Raw genomic sequence first — 15903 nt, 5'->3', positions numbered from 1 at the left:
GTAACTGAGCTGGAAGTTTGAAACTAGAATGAGGTGGGGGAAAGGGAAATGAGGAAGCTGTTGAAGTCCACATTGATGCCCTGGGGTTGAAGTGTTCCGAGGCGGAAGATGAGGCGTTCTTCCTCCAGGCGTCTGGTGGTGAGGGAGCGGCGGTGAAGGAGGCCCAGGACCTCCATGTCCTCAGCAGAGTGGGAGGGGCAGTTGAAATGTTGGGCCACAGGGCGGTTTGGTTGATTGGTGCGGGTGTCTCGGAGATGTTCCCTAAAGCGCTCTGCTAGGAGGCGCCCAGTCTCCCCAATGTAGAGGAGACCACATCGGGAGCAACGGATACAATAAATGATATTGGTGCATGTACAGGTGAAACTTTGATGGATGTGGAAGGCTCCTTTAGGGCCTTGGATAGAGGTGAGGGAGGAGGTGTGGGCACAGGTTTTACAGTTCCTGCGGTGGCAGGGGAAAGTGCCAGAATGGGAGGGTGGGTCGTAGGGGGGTGTGGACCTGACCAGGTAGTCACGGAGGGAACGGTCTTTGCGGAAGGCGGAAAGGGGTGGGGAGGGAAATATATCCCTGGTGGTGGGGTCTTTTTGAAGGTGGCGGAAATGTCAGTGGATGATTTGGTTGATGCGAAGGTTGTGCCCAGAGACGGAGAGGTAGCTACAGCTGTGGGGACCAGAACCCAAAGTGCGAGGGGATGACCTGCCCCTACCATCTAGGCCTCCAGTCCTGACTGGATTGGACACCAATGGTGAGGGGGGAGTGGGAGAGCAAGCAGCTGAGGAAGCTAATCAATGGTTAGTAAGAGGTTCGGCAGCCTGCACATGTGCTGGCATCACTGATCATTGGAGCTCAAGTAGACATGATAGCCTAGTGACATTATCACTAGTCCATTAATCCAGAGGCTAGGAGAAACTGAGGACTGCAGATGCTGGAGATCAGAAGAGATCACATTCCTGATGAAGGGCTTATGCCTGAAATGTCAATTCTCCTGCTCCTCGGATACTGCCTGACCTGCTGTGCTTTTCCAGTGCCACACGTTTTGACATTGATCCAAAGACCCTGGTCATATTCTGTGGACCTGGGTTCGAATTCTGTCCTGGCCAATAGTGAAATCCGAATTCAATAAAAATTTGGAATTAAGAGTCTAATGATGATCGTGAATCAATTCAATTGTTGGGCAAAGCCCAGCTAATGTTCTTTAAAGAAGGAAATGTGCTAACCTTATCTCATCTACACATGATTCCTGACCCACAACAATGCGGCTAACTCTTAAAGCCCTCTGTGAAGGGCAATAAATGTTGACCCAGTCCTTGTCCCCTTAATGAAGTAAAGAAAAGGAACACAGTAACATCAGCAGATGCATGCAGTCCATATAGAATGGTGGCCATTTTATAAACCATTAGTGGCATTCAGCAAAATCACTCTGATCTTTGAACCTTTTTTTTAAAATTCATTCATTAATGAATTGAATTAGCTGAAGTCTGGTACCTGTGATGCTGGGGACCACTGGAGGACACCGAGATGGATCATCCACTCAGCACTTCTGGTGAAGACTGCAAAAGCTTCAGCCTTATCTTTCTTTTGCAATGATGTGCTGTGTTCCTCCATCATTAAGGATGGGGATATTTGTGGAGCTTCTCGTGAGTTTGTTTAATCGTCCATCAACTTTCACGACTGGACGTGGCAGGATTGCAGACCTTCGATCTGATGTGGTGGTTGAGGGATTGTTTAGCTCTTTCAATCACTTGCTGTTTATTCTGTTTGGCACACAAGCAGTCCTGTTTTGTGGCTTCACCAGGTTGACACCTCATCTTCAGATATGAAGAGTGCCATCCTGCAGTCTCCACTGAGCCAGGGCTGACCCCTTGGCTTAATGGTCACGGTTGAGTGGGGATTATGGCGGGCCAGGAGGTGACAGATTGTCCTGAAGTACAATTCTGCTGCTGTTGATGTCCCACAGCGCCTCATGGATAACCAGTCTTGAGTTGCTAGATCTGTTCAAAGTCTGTCCCATTTAACGTAATGATAAGACCATAAGACATAGCAGTGGAAGCAAGGCCATTTGGCCCATCGAGTCCACTCCGCCATATAGTTATGGCTGATGGGTGTTTCAATTCCACCTTTATGCACCCTCCCCATAGCCCTTAATTCCTTGTGTGATAGTGCCACACAACACGATGAAGGTTATTCCATGAAAGCGGGACTTCGTCTCCACAAGGACTGTGCAGTGGTTGCTCTTACCGATACTGTTATGGACAGATGCATCTGCAGTTGGCAGATTGGTAAGGATGAGATCTAGTATGTTTTTCTCTCTTTTTGGTTCCCTCACTGTCTCCCATTTAGCAGCTATGTCCTTTATGGCCTTGGGAGGACATATGAACCAGACCAAACCCTCTTGAAATATATTAAGAAGATAGCCTGGACCCTAACTTCTTCTTATTTTAAAGGCAAGTGCCAGGCATTGCATTCTGGATGCAATTTGATTGATCAATCTACCAGATTTGAAGCAAAATAAACTTTATTCATACACTATAGTTAAAATTAAACAAAGGAAGTAAGAAATTAGAATAGCTTAACTCTACTGGAAAGATTAGTAAAATAATAGATTATATTACAACCAAACAGTAACTGTTCCAATATAGATACATCTCCTAAACACACCCTTGGCAAAACGCAAGATGTACTGGAGCTTCCAAACCCAGCTTCAACACCCCAGCAACTACTACTGAAAAACTAAAGCGAAAAATCCTGATTCTCTGGGAGCTTGCTCCCACCTGCTCAGGCTGCTTCTACTGTTCCAACTTATAATAAAAAACCAAGGCCTCACAAGCTGTTTACTTTATAGGCTTTTAGTAGACAGGTCACCAACTCTGTCTTAAATCCTCACTTCAAACAAACCCAGGGCCAAACACGCCTCTTAATGCCGTTGTATCATCATTATGGGTGCTGCAGTATGAGCTAGAGTGAATGGACAGCAACAGAAGAAGATGGCGCTGCCTCCCCTTGGTGGAGTGGAGAAGGCCATTGACCTTATGGCACTGATGGTCCTTACTCCAGACAGCTGAGACTTGGATGGCAACCTCAGGCCAGGCCTGGCATGGGCTAGCATCGACCCTTCCTCTGCCAGTCCTTGAAGAAAAGGACACCTATCCCCTGCACCACTCCTGCAGCAGGACCTGCTGGTTCCCCCTCCTAAAGCAAGGTGCCAATTTCCCCTCATCTGCCACATCCTGGGGAAATGGTCTCCAGCCGTGAGGGTTCCGAGTTCTTGACCCTATGCACATCAGACTTTTAAAATGGTGCTGGTGCCAGGCATCTTGGGATATCTGGGCAGTGGTGAAGATGCCCACATACAGTGAGTGGAAGGATCAGACTGGCATCAAACTCATGGGGCACCATTACAACATGGCACTAGATAATGAGGTAAGCTTGGGACGACTGGGAGAGAGAACCCGCTCAGCCTCATGGAGTGAGACGCAATAAAACTGACACTTAGCCAATGTCAAGTAAAACCCAGCTCTGTACCTCCTATTTGGGACACCCCTGATCTCAATGGATAGATCAGAGGATGTCTGACAGTGCACAATATTGAGTGATTGCGTGCAAGGTTCTTAGAAGTAGAAAATGTCCTATTTAAACAATGGTGTTAGATTACAGAGAAATGTAATTTACCCTGACAGTTACAATTATGTACACCGCTGCTAGGAATGTGGTCGAGCCTGCCTTTATTTGTTTGAATGAATATAGCTCCAATTATACACAGGGAACTCAAACAACAGTGAGGATAAAGCTGTTGTAATTCTGTAATATGCCAAGCCTCCTGTGATAGCACCTGCCAAACCTGTGACCACCTCCACCCAGTAGGACAGGAGCAGCAGCAACATACCATCCTGGATTGGAAATGTATCACTCTTCCTTCAGTGTCACTGGGTCAAAATCCTGGAACTCCCTCCTGAATGACGCTGTGGGTGGACATTGCAACAATTCAAGAAACCAGTTCACGCCCAATTTACAATGAGGGCTGGAAAATACATGTTGACTTTGTCAGTGCTACTCAGTACCTGGGAATGAATAAAAGGTCTGTCCTATCTGCCCTATGTAAAAGAATAGGCAATATATTAGCTGATTGATAGGGGATTACTGACCAACTAGTGGGAAATAAATTTGAACTGTGGAATGTGACATCTTTAAAGTGAGACATTGAACTGAGTTCTGCCCCTTTGGGTGAACAAAGGTTTACAGGAAAACACAAGGAAGAAAAAAATGTCTCTCCCAGCTGCTGCTTGGTGTTCCTGGGAGCACAGCACATCTGAATTTATTCATCCATTTTCTTCTCCTGACTTTATTTTCAGAGATTAATTAAAGATTCCAGGGGCCTGTCAGATTGGGAGAACAGTTTTCAGAGGTTTGACTGGGATCCACCACTAGCGTTGCTGCCTCAGAGACCCCAGCTCAATACTTTTTAGATTAGATTACTTACAGTGTGGAAACAGGCCCTTTGGCCCAACAAGTCCATACCGACGCGCCGAAGCGCACCCACTCCCCTATACTTACCCCGCACCTAACACTCCGGGCAATTTAGCATGGCCAATTCACCTAACCTGCACATTTTTGGACTGTGGGAGGAAACCGGAGCACCCAGAGGAAACCCACGCAGACACAGGGAGAATGTGCAAACTCCACACAGTCAGAGGCAGGAATTGAACCCAGGTCTCTGGCACTGTGAGGCAGCAGTGCTAACCACTGTGCCACCATGCCACCCGCTATCTCAGGTTGTGACCCCATTGGGGGATGTGACCCCTAGATTTGGAGCTTTCAGAGCTCCCTTTGCCACCAATTTTGTTTATCCTCACTTTCGGTATCTAGGAGTGGGAGTAGCTCCAGTGGCCTTCTTGAGGTTGTTCCTCATGGCTGATCACCTCTCACCATTTCTCACATTATCGCCATAGCCTTTGTTCTCTTTAATATTTATTGATCTCTACATCTTGATTATTCTCAAGGGCCCATATCCACCTGGAGTAGAGAATTCTGAACACATCCCCACCCTCTGAATAAAGAAATTCCTCTGAATCTCCATTCTAAATAACTTGCTGCTTGTTCTGAGACTCTGTCTCCTACTTCGATCAGGTCATGGGACTCTGCGTTTTTTTTTTGTCACGTTCAGTTAGAGGTTAAAAACAAAATTGCTGGCAGAGGTTACTCCCAAACCTTCAAATTTTGGGGGCCAGATCTCCCAGTGGGGTCACAACTGAGATATTGAGCTCTTGTCTCTGAGACAGCAATCATAGTTGTGGATCTCTGTCAGAACTCTGAAAACTGTCCTCTCGGTCTGACAGGAGGACCCCGCTCTCACCCAGATATCATGATAATTTTCAAACCTCGAAACAGGGCTGGCCATAGGAAAAGAAGTTCCAAAGCCACAGATGACAATCCCCAGGAAACGCACTCCACATTGGGTAAGGGTGGGCGGCACAGTAGCTCAGTGGTCAACACTGCTGCCTCACAGTACCAGAGACCCAGGTTCGATTCCCACCTCAGGCTGTCTGCGTGGAGTTGCACATTCTCCCTGTGTCTGCGTGGGTTTCCTCCGGGTGCTCCGGTTTCTTCCCACAGTCCAAAAATGTGCAGGTCAGGTGAATTGGCCATGCTAAATTGCCCGTAGTGTTAGGTGAAGGGGTGAATGTAGGGGATTGGGTCTGGGTGGGTTGCACTTCGGTGGGTCAGTATGGACTTGTTGGCCTGAAGGGCCTGTTTCCACACTGTAAGTAATCTAATCTAAAGGTCTCTCCTAAAAATCCAGTTTTTGCAGGAGTCTTCAATGGTCATATTGAGGCAGGAGCTGGGAAGGATTATGGCTGTTCTAGGAAATCCTGCGATATGATGTAACTACGTGGATTATTCCATCATACAGCTTTTATTTCACTTGAGTTCCTAACACATTTTCCTGGTGATGATGCTAAGGAGTTGTTGTAAAGGAAAAGGAGAGGTGGGGGAATAGGAAACAGAAAGGGCAATTTAATTCTGCTAATTCGTATTACTGCCTCTTCTAGACACATCTTTTATGTCTTAACTTAACTATTTCCATCATTTTTGGGGTCATTTAATCTCTCCTGCCCTCTACAGTTTCACAGTCAATCCCTTTTTCTCTTCCCACCCTCTTCCTATCTCTTGGCCCTTAAAACCTGTGGCATCTTTAACGTTTCCTGGTTCTGCTCCAGATAATTGAGCTGGACTGTAAATTCTGGGCTGGATTTTCTGGAATATCTTCAGGTTCAGACACCAGTGCTGAAAGGAAGATCCCATCCCACATTGAATGGTTGCACAATCCTCTTGCAGCCTCCCTCTCCCCCCCCCACCCAACTCCCAAATAGTCAGTGTGGACAGGGGGCCAGCAGTGCAGTGGCCTCAGCAGTGCCAATTCCAGTGGTGCCAGTGCTGAGGCTGCAGTCCCAGTATGGGGTCTCAATGCTGAGGTGCCCTTAGAATGGGGAGTTTGGTTGAGGGACTGGCCTTCCTGACAGAGGCAAGATGCCCATGGGAATAGAAATGGCTCATATTTAGCCATTAAAGAGGCCCAATGAGCCATGCCCACTGCTGGCAATGTGCCAAAGTGACAGGAAGACTCCAAGCTCTCCTCCCCACTCCTGCCCACCAAACCCTCTTCCAAGACCTTCCCATTTCTCAACATGGCCCCGATAGACTAGGAGAATCTTTCCTCTGTTTCTCTCACCATCAGCCTGCTGAGTATTTCCAGCACTTACTGAATTGGAAGTAGGCCCACTATCCCTTCATGTCATCTAGTAGAATTCCTGTACAATCCCAGAATACTCAGATCCGGAGGCTGCCAGTGACTAATATCCTCAAAAAGTTAAAGTTTTGTTGTCTTGAAGGAAGGGAGAGTTGTTGTGACTACAACTGGACACTAAAGGGAGAACTAGGTGTCTACTGCTGGGAAGAACCTTGTGATAATTGTATCAGTTTTTGATAGTCGCCATAATCTTTCCAGACAGGTTTGTTTTCTCATTAGAGAGAATGTGGTGGTTTAACTTGAGGGTCACCACACACCTCAGGCAAGGGGAAAAGTTGCTTTGAGTTACCTCACTCAATTTATGTTTAGTATGGCTTTATAGCATTCACATGTCTGCATACCTTGCAGTAACTACAATGGCTTGCTGAACAGGTTCCTGAAGAAAACTCTGTTTGGCCAAGGCGTGGCTTTGTTTTGAATTTTGCTGTGGGCTAATTAGATTAGATTCCCTACAGTGCAGAAACAGGCTCTTTGGCTCAACAAGTCCACACCGACCCTCCGAAAAATAACCCACCGATATCCATTCCCCTACTCCCTACTAATGCACCCAACACTACGGGCAATTTAGCATGGCCAATTTACCTGACTTGCACATCTTTGGACTGTGGGAGGAAACCGGAGCACTTGGAGGAAACCCACGCAGAATTGGGGAGAATGTGCAAATCTAGAATCTCTCTGATCAAGACACGTCCTCATTGTGGCTATGCCATTGTCTGCATTCAAGTGGTGCTCCGTAGACTCAGTTGGACTGGCAAAGGTGTCCACTACAATTGGAATACCCTGCAACTCATATGCAGTGCCTGCCATATTTTCTAATGGTACAGTGGATGTAGTGTACATGGATTTTAGTAAGGCATTTGATAAGGTTCCCCATGGTAGGCTTATACGGAAAGTCAGGAGGCATGGGACAGAGGGAAATTTGGCCAATTGGATAGAGAACTGGCTAACCGGTCGAAGTCAGAGAGTGGTGGTAGATGGTAAATATTCAGCCTGGAGCCCAGTTACAAGTGGAGTTCCGCAGGGATCAGTTCTGGGTCCTCTGCTGTTTATAATTTTTATTAATGACTTGGATGAGGGAGTCGAAGGGTGGGTCAGTAAATTTGCAGATGATACGAAGATAGGTGGAGTTGTGGACAGTGAGGAGGGCATTTGTCATTTGCAAAGGGACTAAGATATGATGCAGAGCTGGGCTGAGGAGTGGCAGATGGAGTTCAACTCTGCCAAGTGTGAGGTTGTCCATTTTGGAAGAACAAATAAGAATGCGGAATACAGGGTTAATGGTAGGGTTCTTAGTCAGGTGGAGGAACAGAGGGATCTTGGGGTCTATGTACATAGATCTTTGAAAGTTGCCACTCAGGTGGATAGAGTTTGTAAGAAGGCCTATGGTGTATTATCGTTCATTAGCAGAGGGATTGAATTCAAGAGTCGTGATGTGATGTTGCAGCTGTACAGGACTTTGGTTAGGCCACAGTTGGAGTACTGTGTGCAGTTCTGGTCGCCTCACTTTAGGAAAGATGTGGAAGCTTTGGAGAGGGTGCAGAGAAGATTTACCAGGATGTTGCCTGGAATGGAGAATAGGTCGTACGAGGGTAGGTTGAGAGTTCTCGGCCTTTTCTCGTTGGAACGGTGAAGGATGAAGGGTGACTTGATAGAGGTTTATAAGATGATCAGAGGAATAGATAGAGTAGACAGTCAGAAACTTTTTCCCCGGGTACAACAGAGTATTACAAGGGGACATAAATTTAAGGTGAAGGGTGAAAGGTATAGGGGAGATGTCAGGGGTGGGTTCTTTACCCAGAGAGTGGTGGGGGCATGGAATGCGCTGCCCGTGGGAGTGGTAGAGTCAGAATCATTGGCGACCTTTAAGCGGCATTTGGATAGGTACATGGATGGGTGCTTAATCTAGGATAGAAGTTCGGCACAACATCGTGGGCTGAAGGGCCTGTTCTGTGCTGTATTGTTCTATGTTCTATGTTCTATGTTCTACAGTCCATTGTAGCTCCTGTTTGAAGTCCAGTGGGGCTTCAGCTAGTAGGCACATTTGCGTAGTTACATCATTAATCCCACGTAACGTACCATCTCTAAGCATCTCATTAAGGGTTAAGTGAAAGTCACAGGCTTCTGCCAGCCATCTTAACCCGGTCAAAAATTTTGAAATGGATTCCCCTGGTTCTCGAATTGCTGAGTAAAAAAGATAGCATCTCAGAATTAAAGGAGGCTTTGGGTCAATATTCCTTTACTATATCCATCAATTCTTGAAAGGTTTTAGTGACTGGTGCCTTAGGGAATGCTAGGCTCCTAATAACAGAAAAGGCTGCAGCACCATAGGCTGTCATTGCTTTTTGTCTGCCCCAATGTCATTTGCCCAAAATAAAAACACAGTCTTTTCACATACTGGGCCCAGTCTTCAATGGGAGGATTGAACGAGTCAAGCTTCTCAAACAAAGGCATGATGTAAGAAATGCTAACTCAACCCAAAGAAGACTGTTGCAAGTGAAGTTTTCCAGGAAAGTGCTTTGCTCTTGTCGCCACTGAAAAACCCCACTGAGGCTGGATTCCTGTCACTAAGTCATCCTTTATTTCCACATGAACAGTCCTTGACTTTAGTACTGCCTCATTCCAAGTCAGCCAGCAGAATGGCAGTATCTATGACACTCCCCTTTATATCTGTCAGCCAGGGCTCCCTGATTGAACCAGGTTAACAGCCCCAATCAGGGAACTCATATTTCATGAGAACCACCTGGCTGACCTAATTACAGTTACTGCAGCATTCTCTGATCACATGCAGAATTTACAGCAAGGTTGACAATTTGAACGATTTAGTAGCCATTATAGAGTCATGGTTACAGGGTGATCAAGACTGTGAATTGAATGTCTAAAATATTTGCAGCAAAAAGAAACAGAATGTGAGGTAATGCTCAAAATAAGGGAAGAGATCAGTACATAAGTCAGAGAGGACATTGGATTAAAGGAAGTTAAAAATCACACAACACCAGGTTATAGTCTAACAGTTATTTGGAAGCCCTAGCTTTCAAAGCACAGCTTCTTCATCAGGTGGTTGTAGATCAAGCACAAAGGGCTGAGTGGTCTACTCCAGATCCTTGTTCGTTTCTTTGCTTGGCAGTTTTCTTTACACATATTTACTAGTGAGTATGTCAAAGTGCAATCGTGGGAGTGACTGAATGTGTGAATCTATCAATTCAGTCCAGTCCAGATCTTAGGTATTGTTCTGTGAACAATGAAAAGCTTGCATTTATATAGCACCCAACTGAGCCAATGAAGATCTTTTGGTGTTTTTATTGTTGTAATTGAGGAAATGTGGGTGCCAATTCGATGGGAAGATCCAATAAGTGGCAATATGACACCTTTCTGATCAAAGATACAAGTTAAGCCAACCCCCAGTCATCAGGCACCTCACCTGTAGTTATAGATGTTCCCTTACTTCCGGCAACATGATATCAGGTACTGGAGATTTATCCACCATTATATTCTTTAAGACATCTTGAACTTCCTCTTCTGTAAGGTGAACTGTTTTTAAAGCATCAGAGTTTATTTCTCAGCATTCTCTGGACTCCATTTCTTTCTCCACAGTAAAAACTGATGCAAAATATTCATTTAGCATCTCTCCCATCCCCTGGCGTTCAACACAAAGATGACCTCCTTGATCTTTAAATTGCTTTACCCTCTCTCTAGTTGCCCTCTTGCTCTTAATGCATTGGTAGAATCTCTCTGCTTTATCCTTAGCCTTATCTACCCGTGCTATCTCATAGCATCTCTCTGCCTTCCTGATTTCTTTCTTAAGAATGCCCCTACACTTTTTGTGGTAAAAACAATGACTGCAGATGCTGGAAACCAGATTCTGGATTAGTGGTGCTGGAAGAGCACAGCAGTTCAGGCAGCATCCAAGTAGCTTTGAAATCGACGTTTCAGGCAAAAGCCCTTCATCAGGAATAAAGGCAGTGAGCCTGAAGCATGGAGAGGTAAGCTGGAGGAGGGTGGGGGTGGGGAGAAAGTAGCATAGAGTACAATGGGTGAGTGGGGGAGGGGATGAAGGTGATAGGTCAGGGAGGAGAGGGTGGAGTGGAAAGGTGGAAAAGAAGATAAGCAGGTAGGACAAGTCCGGACAAGTCAAGGGGACAGTTACTGAGCTGGAAGTTTAGAACTAGGGTGAGGTGGGGGAAGGGGAAATGAGGAAACTGTTGAAGTCCACATTGATGCCCTGGGGTTGAAGTGTTCCGAGGCGGAAGATGAGGCATTCTTCCTCCAGGCGTCTGGTGGTGAGGGAACGGCGGTGAAGGAGGCCCAGGACCTCCATATCCTCGGCAGAGTGGGAGGGGGAGTTGAAATGTTGGGCCACGGGGCGGTGTGGTTGATTGGTGGAGATGTTCCCTAAAGCGCTCTGCTAGGAGGCGCCCAGTCTCCCCAATGTCGAGGAGACCGCATCGGGAGCAACAGATACAATAAATGATATTAGTGGATGTGCAAGTAAAACTTTGATGGATGTGGAAGGCTCCTTTGGATAGAGGTGAGGGAGGAGGTGTGGGTGCAGGTTAAACAGTTCCTGCGGTGGCAGGGGAAAGTGCCAGGATGGGAGGGTGGGTTGTTTGGGCGTGGACCTGACCAGGTAGTCGCGGAGGGAACGGTCTTTGCGGAAGGCGGAAAGGGGTGGGGAGGGAAATATATCCCTGGTAGTGGGGTCTGTTTGGAGATGGCGGAAATGTCAGCGGATGATTTGGTTTATGCGAAGGTTGGTAGGGTGGAAAGTGAGCACCAGGGGCGTTCTGTCCTTGTTACGGTTGGAGGGGTGGGGTCTGAGGGCAGAGGTGCAGGATTTAGACGAGATGAGTTGGAGGGCATCTTTAACCACGTGGGAAGGGAAATTGCGGTCTCTAAAGAAGGAGGCCATCTGGTGTGTTCTGTGGTGGAACTGGTCCTCCTGGGAGCAGATCCAGTGGAGGCAGAGAAATTGGGAATATGGGATGGCATTTTTGCAAGAGGTAGGGTGGGAAGAGGTGTAATCCAGGGAGCTGTGGGAGTCGGTGGGTTTGTAAGAAATTGTCAGTGTCAAGTCAGTCGTCATTAATGGAGATGGAGAGGTCCAGGAAGGAGAGGGAGGTGTCAGAGATGGTCCAGGTAAATTTAAGGTCAGGGTGGAATGTGTTGGTGAAGTTGACCTTCAACAGTTTCCTCATTTCCCCTTCCCCCACCTCACCCTAGTTCTAAACTTCCAGCTCAGTAACTATCCCCTTGACTTGTCCGGACTTGTCCTACGTGCCTATCTTCTTTTCCACCTATCCACTCCACCCTCTCCTCCTTGACCTATCACCTTAATCCCCTCCCCCACTCACCCATTGCACTCTATGCTACTTTCTCCCCACCCCCACCCTCCTCTAGCTTATCTCTCCACGCTTCAGGCTCACTGCCTTTATTCCTGATGAAGGGCTTTTGCCCGAAACGTCGATTTCAAAGCTACTTGGATGCTGCCTGAACTGCTGTGCTCTTCCAGCACCACTAATCCAGAACCTACACTTTTTGTGTTGATCAACAGATTCAATTGAACCAAGTTGTTTATGCCTAAAGTAAGATTCTCTTTTATTCTTGACTAGAACCTCAATATCTTCATCATCCATTAGTTCTTAATCTTACCAGCCTTACTCTTCACTCGAACAGAAACATAATGCCTTTGAACTCTCATCATCACACTCTTGAACACCTCCCACTTGGCAGTTCTCCTTTTATTTGCGAAAAGTCTACTCCAATCAACTTTTGAAAGTTCTTGTCTCATACCATTAAAATCTACCTTACACTAATTAAAATCTTTAACTTTTTTGGAGGGCTTATCCTTTTCCATAACCATTTTGAAACTAATGGAATCATGATGACTAGATCCAAAATATTCCCCCACTTTTACTTCAGTCACCTGCCTTGCCTAATTGCCCAAAAGCAGGTCTCGTTTTGCTCCTTCTCTAGTAGGAGCATTCACATACTGATAAAGAAAATGTTCTTGAACACATTTGCCAAATTCTTAACCATCCAAATCTTTAACACTATGGTAGCCCAGTCAATATTTGGAAAATTAAAATCCCCCCATTATTACAAACTTATTTTGCTTATCTAACATCTCCCTACATACTTGTTTCTCAATTTCCCTCTTATTATTGGGGGAGCCTGATACAGGTTCTTTATCAGTACAACAATGGACCCAGCCTCAGCTGGCATGACTATCAGGATTGCTGCCAATAAAACAAAGGCACAGGGAGATGGAAGAGGCAGCAGCTGGAGAGACCTCGGGATGTGTTGGGGACACAGAGCACCGGGATCTTTTGCCCTCTATGCCATTTCCTCCAGATGAATGAAGCACAGTGTAGGTTCAGGTCTAGGATGTCCAGGGACACTGGGACTGAATTATGCTGCTGGAGTAGGATCTGTGGTCTGAAGGAAGTGCTGCTGCCTTCTCCTGGTGACCAGTAAGGTAGCAGCTGCTGTGAACTTTTACACGAGTAATTCCTTCCAGAGAGTCACGGAGAACCTCGATGGAAAGTCATCCACGCACAAACATATCAAAGCTGTTTGTGCCTGTTCACAGCATTTCACCTCATTTCCCCACAGTCATAAAACCATAAGATATAGAGCCAAAACAGACCATTGACTCATTGAGTCTGCGCCACCTATTGGTGAGTTTAACAGGCAAGTAGTTCATAAGTGAAGGGACATGGAGGTGGAGAGAGAGCTGCCCCTGTGTGTTTGCGTTCGGTTTCTGTAGATACAAGTTAATGTCGTGCATCATTTGATGTTTTTCATGGCCTCATGGTGAACGATGATGAGACACTGGGCTACATCGAGCATTGGGGGCACAGTAGTATTGACTTTGAGAGGATTGTTAGATGGGATGGGGTTGCAGACCAGTTGAGCTGTGTGGCCAAGCACTTAAACAGTGACTGAGGTCCTAAAAGGCAGCTGTATGTACGAGGAAGCATCAGGTGTGAAGTGAGAAGCCCTGAGTTATGGCTGTGTGCCACTACATTGATGGTGATAAGCAACTCCTGGTTGTTACCCTTGACTCAATGACCAGAGCTCCAAGATGGCACCACATCCAGTGATATGGGTATATTCTGGGATATCCCAGAAATGTCAACTCTGCCAGCTGCAGTGAGTGATAGAATCCAACTACCATTGGAGAAGAGAGACATCTCAGGGACAGAGTAGGCAATTAATGAGGTGGGTTTGGGATGTTGGTGTAGGAAAATTCACCAGGCCTCACAGAGAGAAGCCCTAACAAAATGACACTTAGCCCATAGAATGGAATGGAGCCCTTACCGGAGGGCAGGACTCACAGTAGCAAGTGTAGCTACATGGAATTGGTGGGATTATTATATCAGTAGACAGCCTGTTCCCTGAAATGTTAATGACCAAGTCAAGAAAGGGAAGCGTCGGAGGTGACCACATGAAGGTGAGAGAAGATTGGAAAATAGCAGCAAACTTGACGATACACTCCAGTTCCAGATGAGAGCGATAAATGGAACAGATACAGACATCAATACCCTGGAAGAAAGATGTGGGGAGGGGGCTTGAGATGTATGTAGTTACCTGTCTCATGCATTAGTAAAGCAGATACATTCATTTAACTGATGTCTTCTATATGTCCAATGGAATTGATCAATAGAAGGAGTATAAAGCAAACTGCTGATATGCCATTGATATTTTCTTTAACTATATTGTCGATATTTGACTTTGCCCCTGAACTAATAGATTTTAAGAGGCCGACAGTGGATCACTTATTAGCACAGAGTACTTTCCTTCATACAAAATCTATACTCTTCATTTTCTCTGAAATCATTGTTTTTACCTTGTTCTCTCTTCGTAACACTCTTGGGCAGTCAAACTGCTCCCAGGCTCTAGTGAGCCCACTTTGAATCGCCACTAGATGACGTATTGGGAATAGATGGCTCTCCATGCAATGGCCCGTTTGTTTGTAGAAGCACAGCAAACATTGGTTGATTCTTAGCAAAAACATTGAAGAGCCTTTTACAGGGAGAGGCTTTTGCAAATATAAACTCTGTAGTAACAGTAAAATTTACAGTGCAAGTTTATTTTAATCATTTGGTCAATACATGTTGCATTTCCTTTGAACATCCTGGAAGCCACATTTTGAAGCCACAATGTACACATGCCTGTATGCCTTGAGAAAGAAAGGGGTTTGTGGCTTTATTACTTACTTTCTTCCACCTCTGTCAAAAATGTCTCAATTCCCTCTGGATATTTGCAACAAATCAGGCATAAAGGTAGAGCGCATTAATTGTGCAAAGTGATACAAATGTTAAGAAGTTTGAATTTTATACTTGAAGAAGTAACAATGCCGTTCCCTTTTGCATTCCTCTGTAAACCTGTTTGCAACTTCCGCACATATTTGTCACTCAAACAAACAGGTCAGGAGGACTTTTCTCAATCACCATTTCTAGCCCCAGATTTTTAATGTCCCTGGCAGGGGAGGACTGGATATAGTGGAATGGAGGCGATGGGCATGGAATATTATGGTGTCAATATATGTGCCAATTTTGTTGTAACCAATCCCTACAGAGATGAGACATTAGCGACAGTAGCATGTATTTGAGAGCAGGCCCCTCTCAGGCTGAGCAAGGATTGTGGTGCTTACATAAATGAATGTGCTAACAAATGGTGAAATTTCAGAGTATAGACTGGCAGATTCATGATTTTGAGAGGAGAGTACGGTGGGAAGTGATTTGACAATAAAGAGCCTCTCTGATTCACTCATTGACGCATAGAGTCATGCAGCACGGAAAGAGACTCTTCAGTTCAACTCATTCATGTTGACCAAGTTTCCCAAATTAAACTAGTCCCATTTGTGGGAAGTGAGTTGGCAATAGAGTGAGACGAGAATTTGAGCAAAATGGGAAGGAGCAGCAATAAAAATGATAAGTAAATAAATAAGACATTACAATTTCACCACATGGAATTACATTTGGAGTTGAATGCCAGCAGAGGCAATGGGTGACTTTGTTCTGCGTAGCAAATATGATCTTGGATAAACACATCTGTTGCAATTGCCTGGTGAAATTACTTGAGCCCAAAGATTTCGC

This window comes from Chiloscyllium punctatum, chromosome 11, assembly GCF_047496795.1.
Source record: "Chiloscyllium punctatum isolate Juve2018m chromosome 11, sChiPun1.3, whole genome shotgun sequence".
NCBI classification, from domain to species: Eukaryota; Metazoa; Chordata; class Chondrichthyes; order Orectolobiformes; family Hemiscylliidae; genus Chiloscyllium; species Chiloscyllium punctatum.
This window is presented reverse-complemented; position numbering follows the sequence as displayed.